Raw genomic sequence first — 9,422 nt, 5'->3', positions numbered from 1 at the left:
TTAGCGGCCAATGTTTGTTGTTTGTATAATTGTTATTAACTTCTACAAATTTCTGGTTTTCTTTTGCGTTTATCTCTTTACGTTCAGGAGACATTCAGGTGCGGGATGGACGCCGAAAGTTTGCTCATTCCGCCGAGGCCTCAGATGTCCTTTTTCCTTCTCCACAGCTAAAATCCATTTTCATGAAGTGTGCATTGGGATTGTGCATTGTGATGCAACAGCAGGCTGGAGAAAACAATGCCGCCAATTGTCTTCCTCCTAGCCTCTCCCGGGCGAGCGTGTTCATTCTTCAGTCCAGACTTACACCGTCCCTCGTCTAAGCTTGTGGCCCCTGGGCCCGGAGCCACCGGTGCTTACAGCCCCGGAGCCCCTTCCTCAGCCTATTTCTCCTCATGCCTCTGAAAACCAAAGTCCTCCATTTGTCATTGGTAAAACATGCAGAAGAGTTAGAGTGTGCCTCACATAGCAATGAGGGGACGGGGAGAAAGAAGAAAACACAAACACCAGCGTGTTTTCCAGAATTGTTGCCCCTCTCCTTACAGGAGGTAAGAGAGACCCGCTCAACACCTCAAGCTATTTATCGACGTGTGTTTAATTCGTTGGAGTCCCACAGCTGTAAGGATCTGCCATCATCCAGGAGGAGGGAGGGAGTGTGATATTTATGACATTGCTTCGCACACTTATTATCAGTTCATTGACCATTGTCTGGTTGCGTGTCCCAGTGGAATCGCAGGCAACTTTAAATACCACGCTCCAGCCGAATGTTGATTAATTGGCTGTCGCACACTTTTGGGAAGGTGGCAGGGAGGGCGAGGGGAAGGCGAGGAGGCGAAGAGCGCAGGAGCGAACGAGAGATCCTGATGAAATTACGCGACGGATTGATTGATCTCCGTGGAGGCATGTTGCAGGGGAGGGAGGCCGTTAAAACTGATGCGTCTGGATTAGTGTCAGAGGAGCCGCTGAAGGACAATGAGAGCCACCGCCAGGAGACGTGACCTTCTCGGCATATGAAACCCATATGCGCTGTGTGGCAGGAGACCAAGCACTGCGGGGACTTCTGGCTCCGCAAAGAGGCCACGCAAAACTGATATTTACAGGAATTTACCAATTGAGCAGGAAATCAGAGGTTTAAACCAGATACGGTTTTAATACAACAAATATTTTTTTAAAACTAAATTTTTTGTTTACATATTTGCTGAAACTGTTACTATGTCATGATAGTATTATGAGACAGACAATCTGTGAAAAACATTGAGCTCCTCTGCCTTCTCCCAGTGCCAACTAGAAACAGCCAATCAGAGCCAGGAGGCGGGTTTTAGTGCTGTCAATCACAATCTTGTGTGCACTGCTCATTACCCTTTTCTCCCCTTGGCCGTTAATGCTAACGCTAGTGTTAGCATGGCCACCACTGATAGTGGATAAACGGTCTTCCTGTAACAGTAAGTTGTTTCTCAGACATTAGCGCACTTAGTGCGGAGTAGATGAGGATGATTGATTGAAGACCCTCCTCCTGACTCTGATTGGTTGCTTTTGGTCGGCAGCGGTGCATTTCTTCAAGGCAATAGTAGGAAGGATGCGGAGGAGATTGATGTTTTCTCATAACAAACTGTCACGACATGGTAACAGTTTTAACAAAAACATTACATTCCACAGACACACAGGCTTTGAGACATGAAGCTGAACAGTAAAATGTTGTCTATTTTTTCTGAAAAAAAAAGAAAAGAAAGAATAGCAAGTCCTGACAAAAAATGTTGAATTAAGTTTAGCATTTTGGTTAGATGCACTTTGATTTTCAACACATTCAATGGCCACTTTATTAGGAATGCCTTCTCCATATCCATATATTTTAAGACAACCGTTTGATTTCAGAGCCGCCTGAATTTTTCATGGGATACATTCAACCAGATGTCAGAAGCCGTCCTCAGACTTCCTGGTTTATATTTATGTTACAGAATCACACTGTTGGTGGAGATCTGTCACCCGGACAGCCATGATGTGAGTCTCCCAGAGGTGCTGCATTTCATTGAGATCTGGCGACTCTGGCGGCCATTGGAGTAAAAAGTATTCAGCCCCTCGGATGTTTAGCCGTTTTCACTGCTACCGCACAGATCAATCCTGATGAACAAAGTTGGGCTTTTAAAATAAATAAATAAATAAATAAAACAACAAAAAATTTTTACGTCAAAGTGAAAACTGAGTGCTACAAAATAATAAAATGTAAAAATTTAATATCAACATCAAAGCCCGGTCCACACAGTCCAGCAGTTGTTATTTCAGACAAAGTTGCATTTACTAATACTGACTAAGGAGGTGAATAAATATACAGTCACTTAGTTTATGTTAAATACTTACATAGTTTTCATTTAGACATTAACAGGGTTTTTATGCATTTGGTGAAAAAAAGCTTTCTGATCATGAACGATTTATAAAAGCGGTAAGAAAGGGAACATGTGCAAAACAGTGATGTACTGTTGTTTGTCAGTTCTGCTCCCTCCAGCCACACTGTTTCAGATCAGTGGCTGTGTTTTAACACACCTCAGTCAAAAGGCCTTAATTAACTGGTAACTGCATAATAATCACAGTCCAGTCTGAATAAGGTGTGCTGTAACACTCAGCAGGGCTTCCTAAGAATCAGAATCTGCAAACAGTTAAAGGATTGATCCACAATGTCCCACGTCCAAAAATAATGATAATTTGGTCAACGATTCAGATCTGTAATCAGTGTGAAAAAATGTCGGATTTCTGTCCTGGATTGTTTTTTGTGTGTGTGTTTCACCAATCAGGCCCAGATTGTAACTATTCAGTTTCACCTCCAGGTTAAAACAAATTGCAGGCCAAAGAACATTTGCTTAAAATAAACCTAGCTGGAACAGAGCTGCAGCTGATCACAAACCTCTGTTCTGTCAATGGATTTTGCTTTGTATACCTAACCGAACCATCCAGGTGGATCCTGATTCTAGGCCGCTAAAGAAAGTTGTAAGTACTTTGTTAAGAGAGCAGAATGTTTTCTAACTACATGAAAAATAATCTGACGCATTCTTTTTAGAGCTGAAAAATAGTTTCTTCTGAAGCTTTCTGCCTCTGTTGCTGGACATCCTGAAATAACTATTTGAATAGGTATTGGGATTATTAACGATAAAACTCAGTGGAAAATAATTTTGCAGTACAGTGGACAGATAGCTAAAATCCTTCAAGACTGGACACCGCCTCTAAAACGATTAGAACTGCCTATTTTAATAGTTGAAACACCAAATACACCTAGATATGCATTCAAACACACAGTGGAAACCAGCTTAGCTCTATTGCAGAAGCTAACATCTACAGTCTGCCTTATTTCCGCTCTCGGGGGTTCAGCCGATCAGTAGCATCAGGTCTCGGTATCTCAGCTTACTAAAATGCATTTTCTTTCAAATATTTCAGATATGAGCAATGAAAAAAAGGTGATTCCTCCAACACTGAACCACAAACATTCAGCTGTTCGCAGTTTCATCTTTACAAGTCAGATTATAAACCGTTATACTATTGGACACCAGCCTTTCAATTTCATGATATCAGAGAACATGAAGCCACCAGACAATAAGGCTCCAACAACATATTTCTACATAAGTCTACTTGTGTTTTTTTAGGTGTTGCCTTAAAAGATGTCCTCATGTGTGTCTCCATTTATCTCAGATTTTCTGAGTTAACCTGTGAGATGACTCTGATATAATCATTTGGGTTTGCTCAAACCGCTTAGTGAGCTTTTTAAATGAAAAGAAACAATAAAAAAATCTCTAAATTATTATTTTGACATTTAGTTCAAATAATTCTGACAGTCCTAACCAGCCCGAAACAGGAAAACTTTAGCCTGACTCAGTGTTAAACAGTGAGGATTGTTTTTATTTTTATTTTTTCATGTGTAAAAAATCAGGTTTGTATTTGTTTCACAGCTTCTTCATAAAACCCGCAAACATTTTACATTCAGACTTGCCACGTATATGATTGATTTTCCTAATAATATATCTAGAATTGAATACATGCATGTTTACTGTATGAGTATCGGAAACATCTACAAACTGCTGTAATTAGCTCATGTGCTCTTTGTTCAGAAACAGCCTGTTAATGTTTGGTCAACCTGTGCAGAACATCGTTCTGGTAAAATCCGTTCATAGAATTAACTCAAACTAAGCAAAGAAGTAAAAATAAAAATAAAAAGAGCTCCAGCTACACATTAATAGGATCCTCCTCCTTACTATTCAGCCTGACGGTGACCATTTTATTCTTTTGGTTCCTCATTTAAATAATTATGTTTTTCACAAAAGACCCAAGAAACCTCAGATTTCCAAAGTCCGCTTTGGGTGTTACTTTGATTACACATGTCCTCTCATCGTAGGCGAGGCAGATAACAAGCAAGCTTGTCTACCAGCAAGGGTGACCTCTGGTAGACTTGAAAAAGTTGTCTTTCTTTTTTTTCTTCCTTTGACTGCTGTGAAATGCTTTTAAGCCACGGGGTTGTGAATGTTTAGCAAAGAGGAAGCGATTAGTGTGAATGGACACAATGTCTTGATTCAGCATTTTGTACGTGGGGTTCCTTTCCCTGATAATAACCAGTGAAGCCCCTCCCACTCTCCCCACTGTACTACTGAGTGGCTTACACAGTCGGAACAGCCAATTAGGTTCAGTGAAAGTGGTTGATAAAAGCCACAAATACGGCATGACTAATTATGAGCAGTGGTGTTATTGTGCTTGTGTATGTATCGCAGTTGAAGTACGGTGTAATCATCCTCCGTCGTTTGTTAAGTATCCCTCTAGGTAAGCATTAGCCGTCCGCCCATATTCAATTCTTCAGAGCAAAGGAACATTATCGAGAATCTCTTAGAAGTACATTGAATTAGAATATCTGCCGTGAGATCCTTTGATCCACCGCCGGTCTTCAAATGAAGTACAGACAGCGGAAGCTGTTGGCCGGATCCTTTGCCGGGATTCAAAGCCGTCCCTCTGAAAAGTTCGGACTGAAGATAAGCAGGGCCTGCAGACAATCGAGCCGTCCTTTGGTTCCTACCTGTGTCCCGCGTTTGAAGCCAGATATTTGACATCCGGTTGATAATCCCCTCACTCAAACATTGGCTGATGTTTTTTTTCTTTCTTTTTGGTTCAAGAGCTCGCTCTCGCTGCCTCCTCTTATTTGCAGTAGGCTTTTCTTTGCTAATTTTTTATTTTATTTTTTTTTGCTGAGATCTCAGGGCTGATGTCTGCCACTGATAAAGCCTGATCCCCGGTAATTACAGCAGAGAAGGGAATTGGATGTGTCTCTGGATCTGAACTGTGATTTGTAGTATAATTCGTTCCTCATGCTTTGTTCATGATAAATCTTTTAACAATGCTTTCTGTCCAAAGCACCACTGTGACTTTAAATCAGTATCGATCTCTGGATCTCCTGATTGACACACCCATTGTAGGCGTTTGATATGTTCCAGATAATCCTCGCACGGTGCACAACTGAGTTTGGCGTTTTCTTGTAATTTGCTCGAGGCAAAACCAGCCATTAGGTTTGTTTTTGGTTTTTTTTAGCTTATTCCAAGCAATTATTTCTTGTCAATTTTTTTTTTCTGCCACAAAACATGCTAGGTGTTTTATATGTCACACCAAAAAATAAAAAGTGCAACCTTCATCGTAGCAAAAATGAATATATGCACTTACAAATAAAAGAATTCAGATAAATACGTTTGTACTGAAATGGAAACAATCAAAACTGGTTTGGCTCAGTCAGAGAGCAACTCTGAAGGAAATAAAAATATTTCTATTAAACCTTTTAGTTTAAACCTGATGGGACAACGTCATAAAGGTATTGTCCAGGCAGTGGAAATCTTAACTACAGCAGATAACTCTCTTGGTGTCTTCATTAAATTCAGATTGGGAGGATGGAGCTAACGGCCGGTAAAAAAGACAAACCGTCTTTCTGAAATCTTTAAACTTCTCTCGTCTCCAATTTGTCAAAGATTACAGTAATACCAGGGGAGTTTTATGAATCTTTACACCAGCGTCATGTTTTCATTGGGTGGTGAGTTACAGAGAAGGAAAAAGATGAGATAAGAAAAATGTAGGTAGGAGGCCGAGTGTCAAGAATAATATTTCATGATGAAACAGGTTCTGAGAACTCAACATGTAAAGAATTTCTGCTCTAAATAAAAAAGAAATATACATATTAAAAAACAATCACATTTTATTAAAGAAAAAGCTGTTTTATCAAGAAAAATGATCGACAAACATCATCCAGTCCTAGCAGTCATTCTTCACTATCCATATGACACAAAACACTAAGAACATTTAGAAATCCACCAGTTCAGCAATGCTGAGTGTTCAATAAGAGGTGATTGTTCAAGCAAATACTAGAAACCAAGAAGAAAGACCACAGATACTCTGTAAAGTTTTACAGGTTGAGAAAATGACTCTCCTTCCTTCTTACTAAACACTAATGTCTCATGATATTTATGAGAACTTTATTCACACATAAATGAAAAGATGTTCAACATTGGTCTCACCTTCACCAGCTTCACGACCCGAACGTCTTAAATAAAAAATAAATAAATAAAAAACACAACCTTGATGTGAACAACTTTTCTTCTCTCTTAATGACACAGTCAGCAGAGCTTGCTCCTTATTTCAATGCCGGCCTTCAGCAAGCGCATGAAAGGGCCTTCCTGTAAGAGCGAAAGACGACAGGAATAAAAGCGGCGCTGAACGTAAATCCTCCCGGTTGAGCTGCTGCGATTTGGGTGTTGATTAAACCTCTGCCAGATGACCTGCGGGGCTTTGTTGCTCTGACCGGCGCACCACTGCAGCTGTTGCTTTCCTGCTAAACCCCTCCGTGGAGACGCTGCTGATTGTGGGATTAGCACACGGGTCTCCTTCACTTATTCATTGGTCTCACCTCGGCTGTGTTTTATGACAAGACCGTCAGCTCTGCCTCTCTGATCGCTCCTTTAGACATCGTAAGTGAATACTCAACGCCACGGCCAATTTCGTGCTCGTCGTGCAGCACAAAGACATGAACAAATACCTCCCCCCCCAAAAAAAATAAAAGCTCTAAGGGTGGGGGCGTGTATAGTTTGATACAAATAGAGTTCGAAATTACACATAAACCATCGTAACTGCGTTATATTCATGAACCTGTGTTCTTAGTTTTCTGCAGTTAAAACAAAGCCATAGCGGGCCTGGGGTGTTGGGGTGTTGCCTACATGCTGACATCCTTTCAAGCTTTAGACCACCTTATGTGATTGAAAAAAACACACACGTTGTGAGATTGCATCAGTCGATGGGGTGAACAAATATTGCATTACTATGATGTAGTCTTTAGCCAGTCCTGCCATCTTTATACTTTGATATGAGGGAGCTAAACTTTTAACCTTGTCAAGTATTATAAAGTGATTGTTGCCCAGGGATTCAAACCCTGAATGTCTTGCAGTTGTCCTGTCATATGAAGGAGTTTAGCACCTTTGATTCAGCTTGTTCGGTTCATAGCATGTGTTTAAGTGTTGTTTTCTCGAAGGAAAATGTCAAGCCAATCAGAGATCCTTGTCTGTGGACATCGGCCAGAGTTTGGTGCGTTTTATTAGATTGGGACCTGGGGAAGCTGCAGGGCAGACCAACATCTCAAAATCGTTATGCTTCTCAAACAATTCCTGAATCTTTTTTCCAGATAAAAGAGGGCTAACCTATCAGAATATCTTTTTCATGAAAGGTTGTACTTGGTCTGCAGCAAAGGTGTCCGGTGCCTTTCTCCGGCCGTCATTGGACAAGTAAACCCTGGACAGGTCCCCACTCCATCACAGGGCAACAACCACAAACACACTAATATCTAAGGCCAACCTGGTGTAGTCAATTAACCTAACTGTCATGTTTTTGGACTGTGGGAGGAAGCATGAGTACTCAGAGAGAACTCACACAAGGAGAACAAACTCCATGCAAAAGGACACTAGTAGAGGAAACGGTGCTTATTCAGTACCAAATACAACAGGGGTGCCCAAGTCTAGACCTCGAGAGCTACCGTCCTGGTACTTGTGGACCAGTGGTGTCCAAAGTCAGTCCTGGAGGGCTGGGTTCCTGCGTGTTTTAGTCTCTCCCTGGTTTAAAGCACCCGGATCAAATGATGGCTCATTAGAGGTCTTAGGAGAACACTGGCATGCTGAGAAGGTGGTTACTACCACCAGGGAGAGAACTAAAACATGCAGAATGCCGGCCCTCGAGGACCGACTTTGGGCACCCCTGTTGTAGACACTCCAACAATCCTGAATCAAATAGCTGAATTCCCTCGCCAGCTGACATTCAACTCAGAAGAGACCAGGAAACTAACATGGCTACTGTCTTTCTCCGCAACTCTGCTCTTTCTGGATCTCCTTTCATCGTTCCACCTGGGCATTTCATCCTCGCCAGTTAACAAACAGGAGGAGAAGTTGTGACCGATGACTTTGAGATTCTGTGCTGTTTTTGAATTGTAGACTGCCTATGGTTGTAGTTTGGCAATGGCAGTGATGGAAGTGAACGAAGCCATTCGGTCTATGTTGGCCAGGTTTCCATATATTGAGCAATTAAAATAGGAGCCAGAGGAATGTTGAAGACTTTCTGGTAAGATTCATAGCATAGTTTTCTTCACTGTCAAGCTGGTGTATTAAATCTGTTAGGGACAAACGTTAGCAATTAGGTAAAACCAGATCCAATCGTTTAAAACTTCAACAGAATCCACACCTTCATCAGGCGATCATTTCGCAATAGTCAAGGATCCAGACCCTGTGTATGAAACAAAAGGTGAAACAAGAGGCTGGGTTTTACTGACTGGTGATGAGCCACTCATTTGATTTAGGTGTTGGAGAAGGGATGAAAGCTCTCACAGACAGTTTTTTAAATAACACCTTTCATTTAAAACCAGCTGTAACATTAGTATCAATTTGAGATACAGTAGTTTTTTTCTGTTAGAATAGATGACACAGTCTAGCCTTGTTAAATGTAGACAGTGTACAGATCGTCCAACAGTGATAATCAGCCTTCCCTACTCAAATTGTTCAACCATCAAGAATCCAACTTGTTTCATTCAAAAATGAGACTTTGTTACCAGTATCATCTGCAAAAGCAAATATTTTTGATAACTTTTCTTGACGCAAAAACACTAAATAAAAAGGCAGAAAAAGTCAAACTGACTTGTTTTTAGCCTAAAAACAACAGATTTTCTGCATCCAGTTTGTGGCGAAGGAGTGTGCGAAAAGCACAAGTTTATTGAGTGCTGCAGTTACACTTTAAATTAAGTTAGGGGTATTTTCATTGTCATAGTTTGATTTACTTTTCCAGTACCATCTGTTAAAACAGGAGGAAGTGATCGTCTTGTTAGATTGAATTATATTTGTATGAAGCCAACTGGTTGTCATGTCAGTGCTCTGTTTTTAGCTCTG

The sequence above is a fragment of the Xiphophorus hellerii genome, chromosome 4 (genome assembly GCF_003331165.1).
Source record: "Xiphophorus hellerii strain 12219 chromosome 4, Xiphophorus_hellerii-4.1, whole genome shotgun sequence".
Lineage (NCBI taxonomy): Eukaryota > Metazoa > Chordata > Actinopteri > Cyprinodontiformes > Poeciliidae > Xiphophorus > Xiphophorus hellerii.
The sequence above is the reverse complement of the archived record's forward strand: the minus strand, read 5'-3'. Positions refer to the sequence as shown.